Here is a 22,405-nt window from a genome sequence, read left to right as displayed (position 1 = left end):
TATTTAATAGAAAATAGATTTCTTGCCTTCCCATCTTTCCACTTTCTCTTTATATTTCTAGGTTTTATGTTTCCTCACTAGCTCTTAAGCGTAGCAAACTTTGGATCCTTTCTTCCTAGATTCTGCTTAACTTCACATCTTCTCTGATCAAGTCACAATGGAAATAACATCTAAGACAAGACAAGATAGCAAATATATAACACTTAATCAATGATTTTTTCCTTATAAAAATGTAAGCACTATTCTTGTACATGGATATGATTCCACTGACCTACTGTGTTTTTTTCTCTTGATAATAGATATATCCCTTCCACCACTGTGCTTATGGCTGTCATGACTAATAATTACAGTATTTGTCAATTTTATAACTTTTACAGATTTAAGAGTCCTTTGATAAAAATCACACTTCATTTTATTTCAAAAACTACTAATAAAATAGGTAAGACCTATAGCATTATCCTTAGTTTCTTGAGAAGGAAACTGAGGCTTAGAGGGAATTAGTGAATGATCTAATGTACAGCCAGGACCTAATCTTGACTATCATGACTCCTTGGCCAGTGCTCTTTCCCAGATGATTGTCCTGTATTGAAAGGTTCTCAAAAAAAAAAAAAAAAGAAAGGTTCTCTACATAACTATAATAACATTTATTTTGTGCAAAATTTACCAAGAATAAAACCTGCAACACTGGTCATTTTCATATCTTTTTTAACCATCTGATTCCATACTTGGCATAAGGATGCTACTATATGAACTATAAAGACATTAGTTGTACGATAATGCTATTAATAAATATTAGCATGTGCTAGGATTCTGGGAATATCTAATATATGAAATACAATCTCATTTGAGGTTTCTGAGGCTTTTTTTTAGCAATTCACATTCAAAACTTATCTTATTCATTATTGAGATTAAAAAGGCAAACATATTCCAATAAAATGTGTTTAAACAAGAAAGGTCAAATTCCAGACTTCCATCTTTAATAGCAAGCAGATTGAGTAAACAGGCTCTTTCCAAACATATTTAGGTCTTTATAACTGTACAGAAGAGGCAGGGGATGGTTGGTTTCAGGGCACAAATCTGATAACACAATCTGTCCCTTTTATTTTTATTTTTTTGAATACTTAGCTGTTAATTTCAAGGCTCAGTGAAGTTCTACTGCACTAGAAATAAAGGATTTGTTTAAATAGGATTACAAGAGATAAAAGAAGAATGTTCAAGAAAAGCTATTGTATATGTATATTTTTTCAATCTTCTATGCTGATTACCCTGACTCTTCCAAAAGATCAAAAGGAATTTCTTTTTTTCATACTATCATTATTTAATTCATTCTTTCATTTATTTAATTTCATGCAAGTGTTAATTCAATCTCCATTACTCATATAGTAACTACCATGTCTTTCTTGCACTAAACCACAAGCTATAGAAATATGGGTAACAAGTGTACCCAGAGGGGTGAGATTACACAGGTTGCCAAGAGGTCCCACAGAAAGAGAACCAATCACCACCTTGAAAATCAAGACAAGCTTGCCAGAGGAGACACTGTCTAATCTTGGAGGAGCAAACAGGAGCATCCCTTACAGTAAACCCGATTTCTTCAGCTGTTGTGTAACATTAAAGCCTTCCTATGGAATTTAGTGGGACATGAAACAGGAAAGAAAATTGGAAGCCTATGGATTTGATGATTTCCATCCCAGCAGCCCACACTCCTATGGCTCCATTAACTAATTCCAATATTTCGAACAACCTAGAAAAAATCAAATGAATCTTCTTCAGTCTTGTTGGTAGTTTACTAGCTGCTCTGACTCTGAATTTTCTTTACCAGTCTGAGGCGGCATACTTCAGAAGATAGACCTTTTAAGTTATGTATCCCCAACATAGTTCATAGAAAATACCTCTAACTTCCTTATTTTGCTTCAAAGTCTATTCCTTTCCCACTTCACTTAACCTACCTTGAATATTGTGCTTATTTCCCCATCTTTCTGTAGAGGAACTAGGAGTGGTTTTAGAATAACTTTAGCCTTCATAATTTTCATCACCTTTTTCCCTCCCCCACACACAAAATTATTCCAAAAGAGAAGAAGTTCAAAATTTAAGAATGAATTCTATATATATGTATATTCAAAAACAGTAGAAAGAAACTACCTGGTCTCCTCCTCAAACCGAAATACTGGCTGTAGTATGTGTTTTTCTCTATATCCGTAGCAAATCCACCCTACTTCCTTGCTAAAAGAACTGTGCTTTTGTTCAAGAAATAGGTAGTAAAGTGCTCAGAAAAGATTATTTTCCCTTCCCCAGGGACTGAAATCTGATTGTCAATTTTATATTGCCAGTGTTGGCTCAGATGTATATACACAATCCATTTCTGTCCAGTGGCATCTGAGGGCAAGTCAGCTAAGAGCTTCTAGAAAATATTTTACTCTGTGATTTAAGAAAGAGAGACATCTGATAAGAAATTTTTCTTTCTTCCTGCCTGTAGATGTCTTTGAAAGCTTTGGGACCCCTTTGGACTCCTTTTGGAAAGAATGTGATGTGATCTTGTGACCATGCGTAGACAAGCATAAAAACAAAGCTACCATGCTGGTTATCATAGAGTAATAAGTTAGAAAGAATTTAGATCCTATGTGACATCACCAACCCATTGTACAACCCTGAAACTGTCCTGTCTCTGCACTTTAAAATTGAAATACAAAATATCCTCCTGGTTTAATTATCTTTGATAGAGATATCTTGGAGCCACCACTGTCCTCTTGCCCTTTTGACCTGACAACAAACCTGGTTCCCCAACCTTAAATTTTGGTTGTCCCTAAAGAATTTAGCTCAATCTTGAACCCCTACTTCCCACTCTGTCTGGATTTCTTTCCAATCTAATAGAACCAGAAAAACATACAGCTCAAGTGGATGTACCCAAATCCTGACTTTGAGTTATTTGACCCATCTTGCTAATTTGTGAAAACACAGAGGATGAAGATGTACTTCATTATATATGCCTTGGATGGCAAATATATATGGAAATCACTTCTTACATGATAATTTTCTTTGAAGCAGACAAAAGCAGTTTAAAAGATAAAATATGTAAGTATCTTTTTAAAGTTGTGGTACTAAGTGTTTGCAAATCACTATCAAAACTTGGGTATTGATTTTGACCTTGTGGGAAAAATCCAGAAGACAAGAATCTCTTTAAGATGTGGTCTACTGAAACCTTTTAAAAGTCAATAGCCAATTTTAATTCTGGGTGATTATTCACATAAAAGTTCCAAAATCTGAAAAAAGCTTAAGAAAAAAGCTATTTATACAGTTAAATATCAGAAACCATCTAAATAACAAATAGTGGTAGAGAATAGATTAAGTAGGTTATGATGTAGCCATATAACTAATACAATAATTAAAAGAGTATTTTAGTATTTTATTAGCATGTGAAATGCTGATTTGTTGTGTAAGGAAACAAAATACAAATCTGAGATGTATAATGTGTTTGTAAGAACAATGTTCTAATAAGACCCTATAGGGAGAAAAGATAACAAGATGAAAATATCACTGAAGTGTAAAAATAGTTACTATATTTGATAATAGAAAAATTAGAACTCTTTACTTCCTTCCTTCTATTTCTTAGTACTTTCCAAGTGTTCTTTTGCAAAAGTTTATTGCCACCTTTGGTTGATTGGTGGCTTGCTCTCAGCCAGGATCAAGGCTTGGCAAACACCCCCAAATAGATAAGGCATAACAAGTATACATATCACCTAACCAGATGAAAACTGAAGGTTTTAACCAAACAATCCAGACGTTCCAACCTCCTAGATGCTTGCTGGAAAGTAAACTAAGTCACCAAACATCTAACTGCTCAGCTTTGTTTCCCCCTTGGAGTTTTGGCTGTTAAGTAGCTGGGTGTCAAAACAGCAGCAGCTAAGTTTGCTGAAGAAGCGGAGCAGGGGAGGCTCTGGCAGAGAAACACACACACACAAAAGTCAACCTTGCAACTGTCCAAAGTGCATCCATGCTAGAGTAACTAGCTGCTTCCAAAAGAAAGGTCTAGATTTTTAATAGAAGCATGTCAGGTACAGTAGCTTACTGGATGCCTCAACTGGCCTAGGAAGAAGGAAAGAAATATTGCCATTGACACAAGATGAAAGGATGCCCGGATTCCATTAGGAATCTCTTATAAGCCTCTAATCTTGTCTTCAAGGACTGTAAAGAGTCCCTTAACCGACAACAGGGACTTGGGGTTCCTAGAATAGGCATAGCTCCTGAGCTGCCTCCAAATCTCCCACTTGCCTGGAGAAGTGCCAAGGTATTAACATTTAAATCACCAAAAAGGGAATTTGGCCTCTCTAAGTTGTTCATATCCCATTGAGGCTATTTCTCGTTATAGCCTCAAACTTCCCAAGGGAGTGGAAAGCCTCACTCTATTAGTATCTGAATCAGCTTCCGAGGCAACAGCTGCAGCATCCTGGAATAAGAATTAGGTGGGGAATCAGGAAGGCTCACTTCTAATTCGAGCTCTTCTGGGGATAACTTTGACCTTAGGCAATCCATTAAAACTCAAGGTCCAGGGATTCTTTATCTCTAGGAACTCCATAGGTTGATCTCTAAGGCCCCGATGATTCTATTTCCTTATCCTTAAATGTGACCTAGATGTTCGCCACCCAAATGCCCACAGAATTCTCCCAGAATCACCTTTTACCTTAAAGTGTGGAAATTCCAGCGTTCTTTCCACGTTTTCTGCCAGTTCTCCAGAAACATATATTCTTTTTTTTTTAAGATTTTACTTATTTATTCATGAGAGACACAGAGAGAAAGAGAGGCAGAGACACAGGCAGAGGGAGAAGCAGGCTCCATGCAGGAAGCCCAATGTGGGATTCGATCCCAGGCCCGCAAGGTCACGCCCCAGGCCGAAGGCAGGCTAAACCGCTGAGCCACCGGACTGCCCTGGAGAAATATATTCTTATAGTCACCTCTTGCTCTAATTTCCTGCATCCACTGCATCTTCCATCAGCTAACTCATCTTAAGTCCAGCCATAGTCTCTTCCCTCCATACCTTTTAACCCCACAATGTGACACTTCCTTTTCTTGCTTATGGACCCCCTCTGTCCTCTATCTTCCTCCCAAAAAATAAGTATGGAAGGGTCTGGAGACAACAGAGAATTGATGACAGAGACAGTATCCAAAGGAAAGCAGGCTTGGGAATCCGGATGTAGGCTGAAAAAATCCAGCCTAACAGGAGAGACTAGGCAGGGGGATAAAGATCAGGTCCAGTGATTTAAATAAATAATTAAATAAATAAATGTAGAAGAGACAAACCTTTCTAACAGAAGAATTCTAAATAATAAAATACAGTAGAAACTGTAGGGGTGGAAAAAGTCCTCTGCTCTCCCAAGTTCTTTCCTGAGTCCACATAAATTAGAATGAAAAAAAAAAAAAGTGAACATGAGAAAAAGGAACAGAAGTTGGTTTTGGTTTTGGTTTTGGTTTATTTTTAAAGATTTTATTTATTTATTCATGAGAGACACAGAGAGAGGGAGAGACATAGGCAGAGGGAAAGGCAAGGTCCCTGTGAGGAGCCCGATGTGGGACTTGATCCCAGGACCCCAGGTTCATGACCTGAGCTGAAGGCAAATGCACAACCACTTAGCCACCCACGCGGCCCAGGAACAAAAGTTTATTAACACATGGAGTGAGCATGCACAGGACAGAAGCTCAGGGATGAGTAACTCCAGGGATGGTTAGAATTTGGGCTTATGTAGCTTACTAGCAAAGAAAAATACTTGTAGAGAGAAGTGGCAAGACAAAGGAAAAGGGTTTTAGGTTTCCAAGAGTGACAAACTCTGGTAAAGTAAACCAGTGGGGGAACCAATGGAAGATAAGGGCTGCTTTTGCAGGTTCGTCTTGTTACCAAATTCCTGTCTTCTTCATGGCTGTAAAACTTCCCCAAGAGAGGAAATTTATGGCAGTCCTCACTCCCTAGAAGTTTCTTCTTTTAGTTCAGATATAAAGGAAGAACTAGGTAGCTTCTTTCTGCATCTGTTGAATCCCAAATGCCCCTACTGCAAGATAACCCATCTGCCAAAGTGCCATATTTTGGGGTGACATATTTTGACCCCCTAGAATACTCTCCCCTCCAAGAAGTGGAGCCTAATTCCCTTACCACTTTCTTTGAGTGTGGATGCAACTAGTGACTTACTTCAAAAGAACAGAATATAGAAAGGGTAAAACAAAAAAGGAACATTACAGTGGATAAAGTGAACCAACAGCCACCTTGGTCAGGTGCAAAGGTTAACTTCAACAAGGATAAGTCATATGAACAGAAATTTCACAGAGAAAGACATAGACATGGCCAACAAACACATGAGAAAATGCTCAGCATCACTTGCCATCAGGGAAATACAAATCAAAACCACAATGAGATACCACCTCACACCAGTGAGAATGGGGAAAATGAACAAGACAGAAACACCAAGTGTTGGAGAGGATGTGGAGAGAGGGGAACCCTCTTGCACTGTTGGTGGTAATGTGAACTGGTGCAGCCACTCTGGAAAACTGTGTGGAGGTTCCTCAAAGAGTTAAAAATAGATCTGCCCTACGACCCAGCAATTGCACTGCAGGGGATTTACCCCAAAGATACACATGCAGTGAAACAGCAGGACACCTGCACCCCGATGTTTCTAGCAGCAATGGCCACAATAGCCAAACTGTGGAAGGAGCCTCGGTGTCCATCGAAAGATGAATGGATAAAGAAGCTGTGGTCTATGTATACAATGGAATATTCCTCAGCCATTAGAAACAACAAATCCCCACCATTTGCTTCGACGTGGATGGAACTGGAGGGTATTATTCTGAGTGAATTAAGTCAATCGGAGAAGGGCAAACATTATATGGTCTCATTCATTTGGGGAATATAAAAAATAGTGACAGGGAATAAAGGGGAAAGGAGAGAAAATGAATGGGAAATATCAGAGAGGGAGACAGAACATGAGAGACCCCTAACTCTGGGAAACAAACAAAGCGTAGTGGAAAGGGAGTAGGGCGGGAGGATGGGATGACTGGGTGACGGGCAGTGAGGGGGGCACTTGATGGGATGAGCACTGGGTGATATGCTATATGTTGGCAAACTGAACTAAAATAAAAATAATAATTAAAAAAACAAGGATAAGTCACGTGATGGTACATGCCCTTGATATTATGTGGCAAAAAATGGCACTTTACCTCTGTGACCTTCCTTCCAAAGACCTATAACCCCAACCTAATAATGAGAAATACATTAGAAAAATCCAAATTGAGGTACATTCTACAAAATATCTGACCAATGTTCCTCCAGATGGTCAAGGTCATCAAAAACAAGGAGAGCTAAGAAACTGTCAGAGCCAAGAGTTGTCTAAGACATGACTAACTGTCATGTGGTATGTTTGATGGATAAAGAATATTGTTCTAAAAACTAGTGAAATCCAAAGAATATGTAGAGTTTAGTTCATAGTAATGAACTAACATTAGTTCATTTCTCAGAATGACAAAGGAATGACAGTAATGTAAAATGTAAAGAATAGGGGACCTGCATGAAGGGTATGTGGAAACTCTGTACAAAACCTTTGCAACTTTCCTGCCAATCTCACACTATTCTAAAATTTAAAAATTGATTTTAAGAATCCACTTCCAAGGCCAGTGGGCTGAATTTGGAGGTGAGCAAAGTAATTTCAGAGGGAAAATAGGAAATGAGTCTGGAGAGGTTATGGAGAGCAATTCCCAGGCCCTCTGAAGGGGACCAAGGATTTATGGGAAGGAGGGGTGAGGAGGAATATGGGAAGGCATAGCGCTAGAAACTGGCCACATTATTAGTAGGTTTTTGCAAAATGATTGGCTCTTTTTTTATTCAAGGTATCATATAAAAGATAATCCATATGTCCAAATAACTGTATTTCCCATTTAGAAAGCCTAAGACAAGACTGGCCTCAGAATCAAGCATTTATACTTCCTTCAGCCACGCTTATAACAGCACATCGTCCTTGAAAAGATTTTGAAGAAAACCAGAAAGCCCTGCAAAAATACCTTGCTGAAACAAAGAGAAGTGACAGTGACTGACTGGCTTGAACAATGTGAGATTAAGATTGTGCCTGAGGATAAAGTGACGGCAAAAGCCAGGTGGGAATCTGACTAAAATTGCCTGCTATCTCAGAAAAGAGCCTGAGCAGAAATGTCACCTTTTCACTCAAGGCATTGGCTTCAGGCTCTCTCCAAGTCACATTGACTGAGCTTTCTGAAAGAAAGAAAAAAAACAAAACCCACTTTTCCTCCTTTTAACCCCATGACTCCACACACAACTGTCTTCCTGCCCTTTTCACCATCTTTCATTGTGAACTGCAGGCATGGGAGCTTTCTGGGCAGAAGTAGGCTGGCTGGGCTGAAGGAACAACAGTGTGAAAGACCAGCTGCCTTTTCCTCCTTCCCATATTTTCAGGGAGGGTGCCAAGTCCCAAGGATGAAAGAATCTTACCTTTCTTAGTAGATGCACCTCCAATCACCAGTCCAGCTGCACAATTGTCAGATCCCCACTTTCCCTCATGCCCTAACCTATTCCACCAGCAAATTGCACCAATTTAAGCACTGAAACACTGTCAGAATCTGCCCACATCTTTCCACTTGTATTACTCGTATTTCCACTTTCCACTTCACCTGGGACTTCTACAATAACCTCATTTTGCCGATAGGGGTTCCCCAGTTTCCCTATATGTCTACAAATTTTCATATTGGCAAGTGAAAAATATATTAATGAAAATTAGCCTTATTTCTCTCTCAATATCTCAGAACGTACATATTGATAATCCATGAAATCAATCTTATACATAGAAGGTAGTCAGACAGTTGGGAAGGTGGATGGAAAATTTATGTCCCTTCCCCACAAGAATATCCCAGCCAAGAATTTAAATCTAAATAATCGACATTGATACCAGGTATCAGCGTTCTCAGGGTCCCTCAGCTATTCCAGAATGATTTTCCTGGCCATCTCCTCCTTCCCTTAAGCTTCATTTCTGCCACATTATTGAGCCTCTAGCTCCTCTCTGTTGAACTCCTCATTCTCCTCCTGGAGCCTATTCATTCCAAACACTCATAATTACCATTAAGTCTAGTGAAGAGCCATTTACCCAACCCATAGCAAGTTCAGACTACATTTGAAGGGATTAATCTTCAAAATCTAACATGCTCACTACTTTACATCCCAAAATAAAATCAAGCCTCTCCTTGGAAAGAATCCCACCCTCAATTGCCAACAAACAAAATACAACAACAAAGGAAAATCTTTTCTTCCTATTGTGGGGACTCACCTGGAAGCTCATAATTAATATGAAGATTATTTTAAACTGAAGATATTTGAGATTCAACAGATACAGAAAGAAGCTTTCTCAGAACTTCCCTTATCTGACTAAAAGCAGCAACTTCTGGGAAATGAGGCTGCCATAAATTATCTTTTCGTGTTGAGTCTACTTCTGGGAGGAAGAAGGACAGTAAACCTGCCATAAATCCCTCACTCTAGAGAGTTTTATAGCCCTGAAGAAGATGGAAAGACCATTCACATCTGCATGGACAAACATCATCACAAAGTTTCTTATCTCCTAGTTGTTCTCCTAAAAACTCATTTGTCGTTCCTAAAGAAATCTATTCATTCTTCCCATAGAAGTCTTTTCTCCCCCTCCCACTTTCCCCTATTAAATTTCCCCTGCTAAGCCCTTAACTTTAACTATTTAAAGAGCTACTTCTTTTGTAAGCTTCCATATGCGCACAAATAAACTTTTCTCCTGTTGTTAATCAGTTTAATTTGCATGTCCCAGTCACTAAACTTAAGATAATTAGAGGGAAAGTTTTATTGTACAAGGATGACCCCAATTTCTATATTAGGAAGCCATGGTGTTCTTTTAAGACTAATATTAACTTAGTGTTAAAATTAACTTGTAGTTGTCACTCAGCACATGTCATCCAGTAGTTAGGTTTGCTCCGCCCTCCATAAAAAATATTACCATCCTCAAAAGAAAACCAAAAATACCTTCTAGGATCCATGTTCCCCAAACACCTATAGAGTTAGTAACATTTAGTTAAGCTCTTTTGGATAATTCACCCTTGAGGAGACTTGATCTCCTTACAGGTGAGGCCTTTTTCTTATTCATTGGTCTAAAAGCAGCACCAGTAAAAAAGGAGGTCCTCAATAAATGCTTGCTGAATTGAATTGATTAGGGTGTTGGTTGTAAATTTAATCTTGGCAGTAAGATGAGACTTATAATAATAATTTTTAGATACTTTACAATCCACTAAAAGGTGTAATCACCACAAAAGTAATATCATTTAAGTACAACTTGGTCAAAACAATATCATTTAAGTACAACTTAAGCCCTCTGACCTAGGAACTGTAGGAAACAGACATAACTCAAATAGTACAACCACAACCACACACACACACACACACACACACACACACACACACACAGGTTATAGAAAAATAAGGAGCACACTCTCCAAAGCCAACCCATTGCCTCCTCCTCAGCTTCCCTACTCTATCTAACTCAGCCTGTGGAGAAAGCTTAATTCCCCACCTCTTTTGAGCCTTTAACAAGATAAAAAAGAGAGAGAGGGAATGTTTTGGGATTAGTTACTTCTCTTGTACACACCCTACAGTCATTATGGTGTCTTTTTTAGGATGCTTTCCCCATCAATTTTGCACCTGGTGGGTTTAATTTTTTTTTATTTAAATGTCTTACATTCAAAAAATATAGTTTTATCATCAGAGTTGTGTTTTGTTTGTTTACCATAATTTCATCTCGGCACCAATTAGGTAAGGGATTGGGCTAGAAAGAGTCTCAAAATTCACACTTTCTCATCTCCTTAGGGACGGACAGGAGGTCTAAAGGGAAAGGCAGGCTAAAGTTAAACTCTTAATATTGTTTCTCGGCTCCGCACCTGCATCTATGATTTCTCAAGTAAAGCTGAAATGGAGAAGTCAAGAGAGACAACTTCTAACCCTGCCCAAATCCTCCTGTTCTTCCTAATAGAATCTCAAGATACAGACCACATTACGAGCAATAGATGACATACAAAAAGACCCGTGAAGACAGATACAAAGGAAGGGGAAAATGAATTTTAGTTTTTGTCTGTTTAGCCAAAGGGCTGGGGGGAGGGGAGGAGACATTGAACAAAGATTCTTTGAAAAGTTACTGATCTCCCACTGGAGGTTGGAGTTGTTAATTGAGCTGTTCATTCCCAGCCCGTCAATTCAATGTGGTAAGAGATGTGGCCTGTTTCCAGAGGAAGAGAGGAAATTAAGAGCCTCACACAGCTTCCATTATTACATCTTAGATGTATTCTCGTCAGCCCCCAAATAGCAGTCATTGCTCTTCACCCACTTAGGACTTGCAGCTATAAAGACCCAAAAGGCTCGAAAGTGGGAAAAACTTCAGGGAATCTTCATGACCTTTCAGAGTCCTTAAGTTTAACTCAGTAAAAGTTCCCAAAGTCCACAATTACGAGTGATCAAGCAATTATTCAGGTTTAAATAATTTAGCACTAGCTGACTCTCTCGTTTTAATTGCAGAGATAATTTCCCTGAAAGTTTACAATTTGTACTCCTGGGGAAAAGTAGAAGAGAATGGCAAACCCACTCAGGGACAGGATTTGAATGATTTCACCCTCACCAATTCTGCTAGTTATTTAGTTGATGGTAGCTCTAGCCTTCAAGCATTGACATTTCCTTTTGATTTAGGCAGCTGCTTTCATGCTTGTGAATTCAGTCCCAGGTGACTAAAATAATGAAAATAACTAATATGACAAAAAGTCCTTATAAGATATGAAGGCATATGGTCAGATTACTCCTGTAATCATGTTCAGATTTCTTATCATGGCACAGAAAACCCTTTACCACTACTCCCTACTGTACATTCCCAGCTTCACTTTTCAGGAAATACCACCACCTAACCCTGCATCTAACTGCACTGGATCATTCACTATTGAATGCACATGTGCATCATCTGCAGCCACTGCATGAAATGCCCTGCTCAAGTTTTGTTTTGTTTTTTTGCCAAGTAAATCCATCCTTCAATATAAACATTAGATATCAACTCCCAAGGGAAGACTTCCCAGATTTCTTTGGGGAGAATTATTTTGCTTCTTCTGGGCCTCCAGAGTTCTAGGTACACCCCTTAACTGTTTGATTTGTGTCCCACAACAGATCTCAGCTTTTTTAGGATAAGGTTTCTTCAAGCCTGAGACAATACCAGGCACATAGCAAGCATGCAAATGATCACCAAATACATGTGGGTGGACTCTCCCACTTGTGAAATTCTGTTAACAGCTCTCAACAGTCATGACTAAAAGAGGTGCTGTAACATTTATTGCTCTTTTAATGCTTGCAATTAATACACACTACCTGCCCTGTTCCAAAATGGCATTTTTAATGATTCAATTAACAACTTTAAAAAAAAAAAAAAAACTGTCCTTCTAATTTACTCCTTCCACTTTTACTGTTTTAAACTTTGCCTCTCCCTTTAAGCCAATCCTCCCTGGGCAAGTATATCAAACTCTGAACATGGATCCAATTATCTAGGAGCACAATGGTGTCATACTGGGGCCCTGAGTGTGATTGCACAAGGGACCCAAATACTATGCAGTATCAGGAGACCCAGTAAACTCTTGCCTCTTCCAACAAATTACCAGGACATAATTAAATTTTACTCACAAAGAAAAAGCTTCTCAACATTTATTTTTGGAAAGAAAATGGAGAAGAGGAAATCTGGATTTTCAAGGAAATAGAAAAAAAGCAATGCTGTCTGTGTTTCTTCTACAAAGTTCTTTCACACCTAAGCCAAAAACTCTGGGTTTCACTTTCTAATCAATTATTCTACATTTTGCCTTTGTCTTTTTGTCTCACTTAAAACTAGCAGAAATGTGTTGGGAGCCTATAGTCACACAGAAATGACTGGCTTCAAGGAGTTTACAATCTGTGAGGAAGACCAACATATAACATAACTATCCCAAATGCAGGAGGGTGACATCATGTACACTTAATTTGATGGAAGAATCCAAATGAGAGAGTATTTACTTTTGACTGAATATCAAAGAAGCCCTCTCAGAGAAAGTAGCACTTTAGCACTTAAGGGTTAGAAGAATTTATGTAAGTGGTACCATGAGCATAGACACAAGGCATGAATTAAATGGCAGATTCAATAATAGTAAGTATTCCATTGCAATTGAGCTAAAGTGGGAATGAATAGAAGAGAGGGGGATTTATATTTTTCAAAAAGTTAATTCTGGAAGGATCTTTGGAGGTCAAATACTTAAGAACTTAAGAAGTTATAAAGAGGCACTCACACATCTTTTTTCCTGAAAGAGTTAACTGATTTTGGACAAATCTAATAACTACTAATAACTAGTAAAGCTAGTGATGTTACATGAACTACATTTAAATTGTCCCTTTCTTTAATATATCCCCATGATAGCACCTCTATGGTTTTCCAGCATGATAAGAGGAATATCAAAAGATAAATACAACCCAATGGGGAAATCCAGTAAAAGTTAGGAGAGAACAGTAATAACAATATCCTGAAATCTCAGATGAAGTTCTTAGTATTTTCTCTTTTTTTTCCTTTTTTTTAGATGGAATTTTAATTATAGCTAAGATATAAATTCCTTCTAATTTGAGGGTGGGGACAGGATTCAGTCATGCATAGTTTTAATTGATTTCCACTAGGCTTCAGTCCTAGTGGAAAGGCAACTTTCAACATCAGAACTTGGAAAACCCTACTCCTCGATATATTTTTTCCTATCCAGTCTTTTTCCTATCCATTCTTCTATTTCCTGCCTACTTGCCACCATAGTGAATGATGGGGGCAATTTGCTATATTGACTGGCAAGGATGCAAATTCACACAAAGCAACATCCATCTCTCTGATCACTTAAAGAAAACTCATTAGGAACCAAATAACTCATGAACTAAGGCCCATCCATAAAGAATAACTTGCACTAATTGTACTAATTTAAACCGATAAATTCTACAAAATTCAGAAACAAAATCCCTGTTGTGTCAATGTGGAAGTATTTTCTTGTTTTGAAACACAGAATTTCACTAGCAGGTGCTGATGAGTCCACTTTGCAACATTCCTTCCCACACATTAAACATTAGCCCTTACAAGTAGTTGTGTCCAATAGCCTTCCACACTTGAACTTAACCAAAAGGCCGAGAAGCGATTGTGTCCAACAGCCTTCTATGAGCAATCTGGAGATCATGCCATCCCTTGACTGGAAGACAATGCATCATCCTAGGCTCGGAGTTCTCTGAGATTAAACCAACTCAAGCAAAGCATGTCCAGCCAATTCTTCCAAAAACACTCTAGGTATAGAGTAGTTCCTGGCGTTCTTACCACCACTAGAAAACATTCAGAGCAGATTATTCTGCAGGTCACAAGGCAACATAGGATTGCTCTCTGGAATACCCCAAACCTGGGCTCATTTCTGACCCAACTGAGAAGTTATAGAATCCCTTCTGAATTTTGCCTTCCAGTAGCAGACACTAATTGAGGAACACTCATACTTGCTCAGTCATGAGGTCCTGACAATCAACAAGGCATGGGAATGGCAGTGTGGGCAGACCAGCACAGTGGAAAGAATGTGGGCTTTGGAACCAAGCAGAGCTAGCTCTGACACTGTTGGTTTTCTCACTTTGGGTAAGACTATGACCCTTGAACCTCTACTTACTCATCTGTAAAATAAAGTTAAATGATAGGATTTGCTATAATAATTGTGAGAGTTAATTAGATAATGCACTCAAATAATCACATATAGACATTCCCTAAATGGTAATAGTTATAATATTAGTGCCCAGGTTATGCGAATAATCTCCATTGGATGATAAGCCACTGGGTCATCCTAAGTGTGTGAATGAATGCAAGTCAACACACCTGATTTATAGGGAGAAGAAAAAGTAATTCTTAGAATAGTAATTCTTAGAATTATTAAGTAATTCTTTCCATTAGAATGGAAATCCCATTTATCAGCTTCTATCAGTTTGTAAATAAATCTGTTCCTTTTCTAGTTGACTAAAGCCAATGTCAAGAGAAACCTAAGGTATATAGTTTTAAAAATCTATGTATTTATATATTTATTCCCCAATTATAATAAAATAATAATTTATGAAATTAATCACCATTTGGGAGGAGATATATCCCAATGTCTAGTACAATATCAACATATTCAATAAATATAAATAAATATTTGTTGATCAATAAATACAGAGCAGTTTCTTATTATTTCCTACTTGGAAAATTTTTGTTTCCCAAGACATAGAGTAGGGTTTCTTTTAGTAAAATAACAAAATATGGCTGTATGTATCCATAAATGCTTGAGGATTCATAAAGATACACATTGGTCACCCAGGATTTCAAAAACTTAACTTATAGACTGGCTTTACTTTGGGGAAAAGCAGGAAACAATTCACACTCTGGAGAATTAAACCTTAACTTGACAAAGCAACTGGCAGGTACTGACGTTTCAATTTCACCTACTCTTACGTTCTCAGGAGAACTTTGAATTAATCCAAACTGAAAATAAAATTCCAATTCCAGTCTGTCATTTTTTTTTATTATAGTTCAACTTAACGGGCACCATGGAGCTTTGGGGAAGGTAAGCTGATGAGATTCTTTGAAGATATATAATTTAGAGATGACATTTGGAAGTAAATAAAGACCTTTGGGAGGCCAACTTAATGAAATACAGTAGTTGTAGGACTGCCATTAGGTAAAATAAGTTTTAAAAGAGTTGGTTTCCTCCACTTTGAGCACAAAGTCCTTACTCAGCCTCAATCTTTAAGACATAGTAGAAAAACCTTTCAAAATTCCGCAGTAAAGGTAATGCAAAATACTTTTCCAGGATAAAATTTGTGGCAATAGCAAACACACTTCAGATCATGGAATAAAATTCTGAAAATGTATGGAAGCCAGGCTCTAGTGCTTTAGTGGTCAAACGGGTCCCCATTCATTCCTCACCTCTTTGCCACATTTGTTCCTTTTCTTAGTAATAAGGGAGTAAGGCGGTGGTAAATGGCGAGGGGGTGGAGTTCAATAAAAACTTCATGATTGATTATTGCCTCATTAGTCACCTTCAGCTCCATTAAGACATAAGAAAAGGAGAAAGAAAGAAACAGACTGAATAAGATCATTCGTCTTGTTCAAATTCAGATGTGAAGTTTAGAGAGTGACTCAATAATTATGTGTAAAGTTTTATTTTGTTCGTAAATTCTCAGAAAGGAAAGGATCTTGGAGTTACCTAGTCCTCATCCAAAGCTTAATATTCAATGCCTTTCGAGCAAAGTTCCATGGAACCCTAAGATTCCTTAATGGTACTTCAGCCCCAATCCAACCTAAGAAGTATCATGTTTACCTGATTTATATATTTAAATTCCATTCATCAGTTGATGGGCATTTAGATTCTTTCCATAATTGGCTATTGTTGATAATGCCACTATAAATATTAAAGTGCATGTATTAGGGCCAACCCACTTTGATTAGAATTTATCCTAGAAAATATTATTTACCCTTCTGATTATAAAAAGAAATGACAATTTTAATATTTGTTGATATTTTATCATATTTATATAATAGTATTAACAGTATTATGTAGTAATATTGTGATACCTGTAAGAAAATTTAGGGAGGAAAAGACTATTTCCCTGCTTACAAAGAGTCTCAGGCTTTTGTAAAATTTGAGATTTTACCCTTCAAAAAAAATATATGTTCAATGGTCCTGACTAGGTCAGACCTTTAGGCCACATATGGTAGCAAATGGAATTAGATAACACACCTCCATGGTATCTGATTCTTTGTGGTTTTCTTATTTTCATGAGATCAATCAATATTTTGTTTGGAGAAGTTTTTGGACTATGATATTTGAAATGAGACCTGCCTCTAATCAACATCAACAACAACAAATATCAAGTTCTGTAGCTCTTTTTCCTCAGCCCTAGGAATTCTCCTCTTTACAGTGGATTTAGTCACATCATTTAACTTATAGTATGTCATGACTATAGAATACTGAGGTTTGCACCATGATCAGCAGCCCATGGACAGGGAGACTGATTATCTAATGGTAGTTGGTAGCTCAGAAGGTGACAGCAGGCAGTGTCAATGTGGGCTAATAGAGCAGCAGCCAATACTGGCTAAAATTAGAGTCAAGAGAAGTACTTGGAGCAGAGAAACCTGGAAGTCAAGATAGTTGACAAAGGTGGCTAGGCCCACACACACCCCATCCCCCAGGACATTTTAGAAAGAAGTAGAGAAAAGGGAGTGGCTGAGGTTCTGCCATTTGACACAAGGGGCTAAGGAGCTGATTTAGAGAAAACTGTTAAAAAACACCTTGCCCTAAGATCCACCAAGTAAGACTTGAAGGAGACTTAAGTAGTGCAGGCAACTTTCTTGTAATTTTTTTTCCACACTGCTAGAAAGTTTGTAGACCATTCTTGCTGCTGTCAGAACAATTCTTCTAATGTCTTCTCTAAACTCTAAAAATAATTAAATAAGCTTTATAACATTATCTAGAAAGAATCTGTTGATACCACATGAGAGCTAGGGGATACTTTTTTAAGTATAGCCTTGAATCTTAACCCTTAGACCATATGGCATCTCTTGGTAACTAGACAAAGTCATAGTCATAAGAAAAGGGCAGATAGAGGTGAAGCCAAACTAAGTCAACTTTGTCTCCTAAATAGACACTAGTTCTACAATTCCACCACGTGTCTGAGAATCATGACAGACACCCATTGCATCGTCTTTATTAATTGCACAGCATATATTTTACTAAAAAATACCTAGGACAATAAAAAGTTTACTTTGAAAATCAGAGAAAAATCAACTGGGGGACTGCCAGCTCTGGAAGCATTTCTAAGCCTCCTAAAACGTCATAGATTTGGTTTTCAGCTTGATGATTTCTCCAGAGTCCTATCTTCTGTAATATGGATGCTTATAATATTTGCTATTTAGTTGTTAAGATTAATTAAAAATGGTGTGATTTAAAAATACATTTAGTTGAATTACATGAGCTTCTAATATGGAACATTTAAACAGCACATAATTACATTCAAACAGCTGGTGGGCTATCACATAGGAAGAGATTTTTAAAAGCTGGCATTTAAATCTTATGTGCATGTAAGAATGGATACTTGTTTTGGGAAGCACTTGCCCTAAATTACTAACCCATTGATGAAGTCATCAATAAAAACTTAAGTGAACATCTATTTTGTGAAAAGCTAATTTGAGTAGGCATTGGGTAAATGAAGAAGTATAGAGGCAATCTGAACCAGAGGGTTTATAAAGTGGCTATAATTTAAATATAAACTACCATCAATGCTTAATAATAATTGTTAGTTACAGTTACCAAATCATCTTGAAGACCTTTAAATTTAAAGGAGAACTTAGAGTCCAATACTACCTTTAAAAATAAGGACATCGAGGCCAGCAAAATGAACATCTCCAGTTTTAATTCTACATTTTAAAACATTGGAAAATATCTCTTTATTTTTCATCATTTCCTTTCTATTTGGAGAACTTCGTTTTTTCTTTTCTCCTCCTCCTTCTCCTTCTTTGTTATTGTTCTTCTTCTACTACTTCTTCTCCTTCTTTCTTTTGACAAATTATTACTTTTCTAGAATCTGAGAATGTGCTGATTCCCCTTTCAGTTTTTCTCTGGATATCAAATATGGTACTTTTTTTTTAGCACTTGAAAAATTTTGTACCACTCTCTTCTGGCCTCCCTGATTTCTGATGAGAAACCCACTATCATTCATATTGTTCCTCCTTGATAAACAAGATGTCATGGCTCTATTACTTCTTTCATGATTTTTTCTTTTTCTTTTTTTTTTTAAAGATGGTATTTATTTATTTATTTATTTATTTATTTATTTATTTATTATTTATTTATTGAGAGAATACACAGAGGGAGTCGCATAAGCAGGTTCCTCTCTGATCAGGGAGCTCAACACGGAGCTCAATCCCAGGACCCTGGATCATGACTTAAGCTGAAGGTAGGCACTTAACCAACTGAACCACTCAGGTCCCCTTAAGAATTTTTTTCTTTGCCTTCTCAGAAATTTGACTATATATCTTATATGAATTTCTTTGGGCTTATTCTGTTTGGGATTCACTTAGTTCTCCTGAATGTATAGGTTTATGTCTTTTTCTAAATTGGGAGTTTTCCATCATCATTTATTTCCTCAGCCCCACCCTCTTTCTTCTTTCTTTATGGGACTCCAATGACATGAATGTTAAATCTTTTGTTATAGTAATGCAGGTCTCAAGGTTCCTTTTTTTTTTTTTAATTTACTTTAGTCTATTTTTTCTCTGTGGTTCAGATTCAATAATTTCTATTGTTGTATCTTTTAACTTACTAATTGTTTCCTCTATCCCTTCCATTCTACCATCAAGTTTATCAACTGAGTTTTTTATTATCGTTACTGTATTTTTATTTTATATTTGAAATTTCCTTTGATTCTTCTTTTAATTTTTTTAAAAGATTTATTTATTTATTTATTTATTTATTTATTTATTTATTTATTTATGATAGAGAGAGAGAGGCAGAGACACAGGAGGAGGGAGAAGCAGGCTCCACGCCGGGAGTCCGATGTGGGACCCAATCCCGGGACTCCAGGATCGCGCCCTGGGCCAAAGGCAGGCGCTAAACCACTGAGCCACCCAGGGATCCCCTTCTTTTAATCTTTTATCTCTTTGCTAATGATATTTATATTTATTTGTTTCAAGCATGTTTATAATTGCTCATTGCAAAAAAATGATGACTTATTTATTTATTTTTAAAGATTTTATTTATTTATTCATGAGAGACACAGAGGGAGAGGCAAAGACATAGGCAAAGGGAGAAATAGGTTCCCCACGAGAAACCCATATGATGACTGCTTTAAATTCCTTGTCGGTATTCTAAGATCTCTGATATCTCAATATTAGAATCTACTGATTGGCTTTTGTCACTCAGTTTGAAACCATCCTTGATCTTGCTATGAAGAGTAACTTTCAGCAGAAACCTGGACATTTTGGTATTACATCATGAAACTCTGAATCTCATTTAAACCTCTGGTCTAGATGACTTTTTCTGAAGCCACTCTAGCTGAATGGAGGTGGAGGTTCTAGCTCCCACCAAGTGTCCACTGATACTGGCTAGGAGGAGTAGGAGTACTGCATTATTGTACCTCACATGTTCTCTACTGACACCATGGTGGGAAGGTGTGGCCCCATGATTGTTGGGTAGTGATAAAAGTCCCTGACACTACCCCAGTGGTGTGCATTGGCAGGAGTTGGAGGGGGTAGGGGGGCTCCTCATTTCAGCCTGGTGAGTTCTTGAAGTATAGACTCTCCCCTTGACCTTTGCTGGTACATATAGGGGTAAGAGTGGAACATATATTTTTCTGTGGTGTTTAGCAGGAATAGAATCTACAAGTATTCTGCCCTCTTAGGCTTCACTTTCCTGGTTTTGTTGCTAGAGAGACTAGAATATTGTCCATAGGGATAAGGGAAGGGGGAAGTCTGCACCATTGGCACTTCTACATTGCTGGCTTCTTTAGCTACAAGTCAAAACCCAAGGAATTCATCACCATGTTGTTCCTTAAGTCTTGAGGTCCCTAGCCTTCTTCTCTCCACCTTTAAGAGTTCTTTGGCATTTGTTCTAATATTTTAGTTGTACCTAATGGGAGAAATGGAAAAATATATATCTATTCCATCTTCCCTGAGCAGAAGTTCCGTTTCATCCTTGTTTTTGTGGCCTCTTTTTATGAAAGCATAATCTCCCAATATTTTTTTTTAAATGATAAAGCCATTTTGGAAGATAGGTTAGGCTGGTTTTTTTGTTTTTTTTTTTTAATTTTTTTATTTATTTATGATAGTCACAGAGAGAGAGAGAGGCAGAGACACAGGCAGAGAGAGAAGCAGGCTCCATGCACCGGGAGCCCGACGTGGGATTCGATCCCAGGTCTCCAGGATCGCGCCCTGGGCCAAAGGCAGGCGCCAAACCGCTGCGCCACCCAGGGATCCCATCTCCCAATATTTGAATAAAAAATTAGCCTTTCATATTATGCCTTAGAATGCTGAAAATCTATGTCATTTTGCCCTCAAACTAGTCTGTTAGATACAGCCTCTAGTTATCAAACAAACTCCTCACCTTCACACTTGTCCCTGTGCATTGCCCCTAGGAGTTGCTCACAGAATCTTTACCTTTTCTAAAATTATCACTAGACAGCCACTATCTATCATTAAAGTGTGACCTCAGTATGTCTCAAAGCTCCCAGGTATTAGCATCTCCGAGTACTGTTGAACTCCTGACAAAGTTAAGAACAGCTTCTCCTCTAATAATGCCTTGCTTTGGCATTTGGATCCCAACAAAATTCCTTTTATTCCTAAACACCAGCCTCCAATCCCTCTCTCCACAGAAGCTGGAAACCAGTCAAGCTACCAAATGAGAGCCATTTCCCATTTTACTTCTCACACACCTAGCTCCTACTCTTGCTCCTAACACCAACTTCCTCTTGCTCTCCTAAACAGAAAAGTACCCATGTGTATCTACAAGTGCAAATAGCTAAAGTAAGTGATATCTTTCCTTACATTATCTTACTTCTGTCCTAAGCCAACCAAAATACTGCCAAACATATCTTATTCAAAGCAATAGTGGATTCAAAAATGTATATGACAATATTTATGAGATCAAAGGCATGATCATCTCGTTTCAAAGAATTCACACCTCAAAAAAAATCTAAATAAAAGTCTTTGAACTATATATTAATATACCATATTAGTGGGGGGAGCATCTGAAAAAAATCCCTTGTCAACTTTTCTCTCTTAAATTTTCCAAGAAAACACAAAAACATGAGAAAAAACAGACCCCCCAAAATTTAAGTGGCTTGTCCCATGTTATTTCACTAGTAAACAATGATTCTAGGACTAAAACCTAGTTGGCTTTACTGAGTACTAGACCATGTAAGGAACTTTTAATGAGATCAGTAAGTATTTTAGCTCATGCAAACACAAATCATCTGAAGATTAAACTGGAGAACAACGACAGGAAGAAAAGTTAGCAAAGTGACAGCTCCAAAAGACTTAAATGCAAAAACAAAGAAAAAGAAAGGCAATGTCTAGAAACCTCCACAGATAAGATTTGAGATGTTCATCTTATAATGGCATATATTTAAAAAGAAGAAGAAGAAGACCTATTTCTCCTAACAATCTCACAAGATAAAATTCTGTTTACTCTTGCTTTAATGCCTAAAGCTCTTACTGTCTGTTAGTTCCTGATTCAATAATTAGTAAGTGGTAAACAGGTGAGATTTAAAGTTCCCTAATAAAAGTTTCCTTATAGCAGGCAATAGAAGTACTAAGAAGCTGTAATTGTGAAAATG

At 37.5% G+C, this 22,405-nt stretch overlaps 2 long non-coding RNA genes across 2 annotated transcripts in view; one reads left to right on the top strand and one right to left on the bottom strand.

The window, feature by feature from the left end:
* LOC140639462 (uncharacterized) overlaps positions 1-22,405 on the bottom strand; it is a 60,113-nt gene that overhangs the window by 37,295 nt on the left and 413 nt on the right. The window lies entirely within an intron of this gene.
* LOC140639461 (uncharacterized) lies at positions 2,647-21,587 on the top strand. Its single transcript, XR_012036173.1, has 3 exons — positions 2,647-3,072; positions 15,608-15,642; positions 20,900-21,587. It is a non-coding gene; the product is annotated as an uncharacterized lncRNA (long non-coding RNA).

The sequence above is a fragment of the Canis lupus genome, chromosome 9 (genome assembly GCF_048164855.1).
Source record: "Canis lupus baileyi chromosome 9, mCanLup2.hap1, whole genome shotgun sequence".
Lineage (NCBI taxonomy): Eukaryota > Metazoa > Chordata > Mammalia > Carnivora > Canidae > Canis > Canis lupus.
Note: the sequence above shows the minus strand (reverse complement) of the source record. Positions and strands in the feature narration are given on the sequence as shown.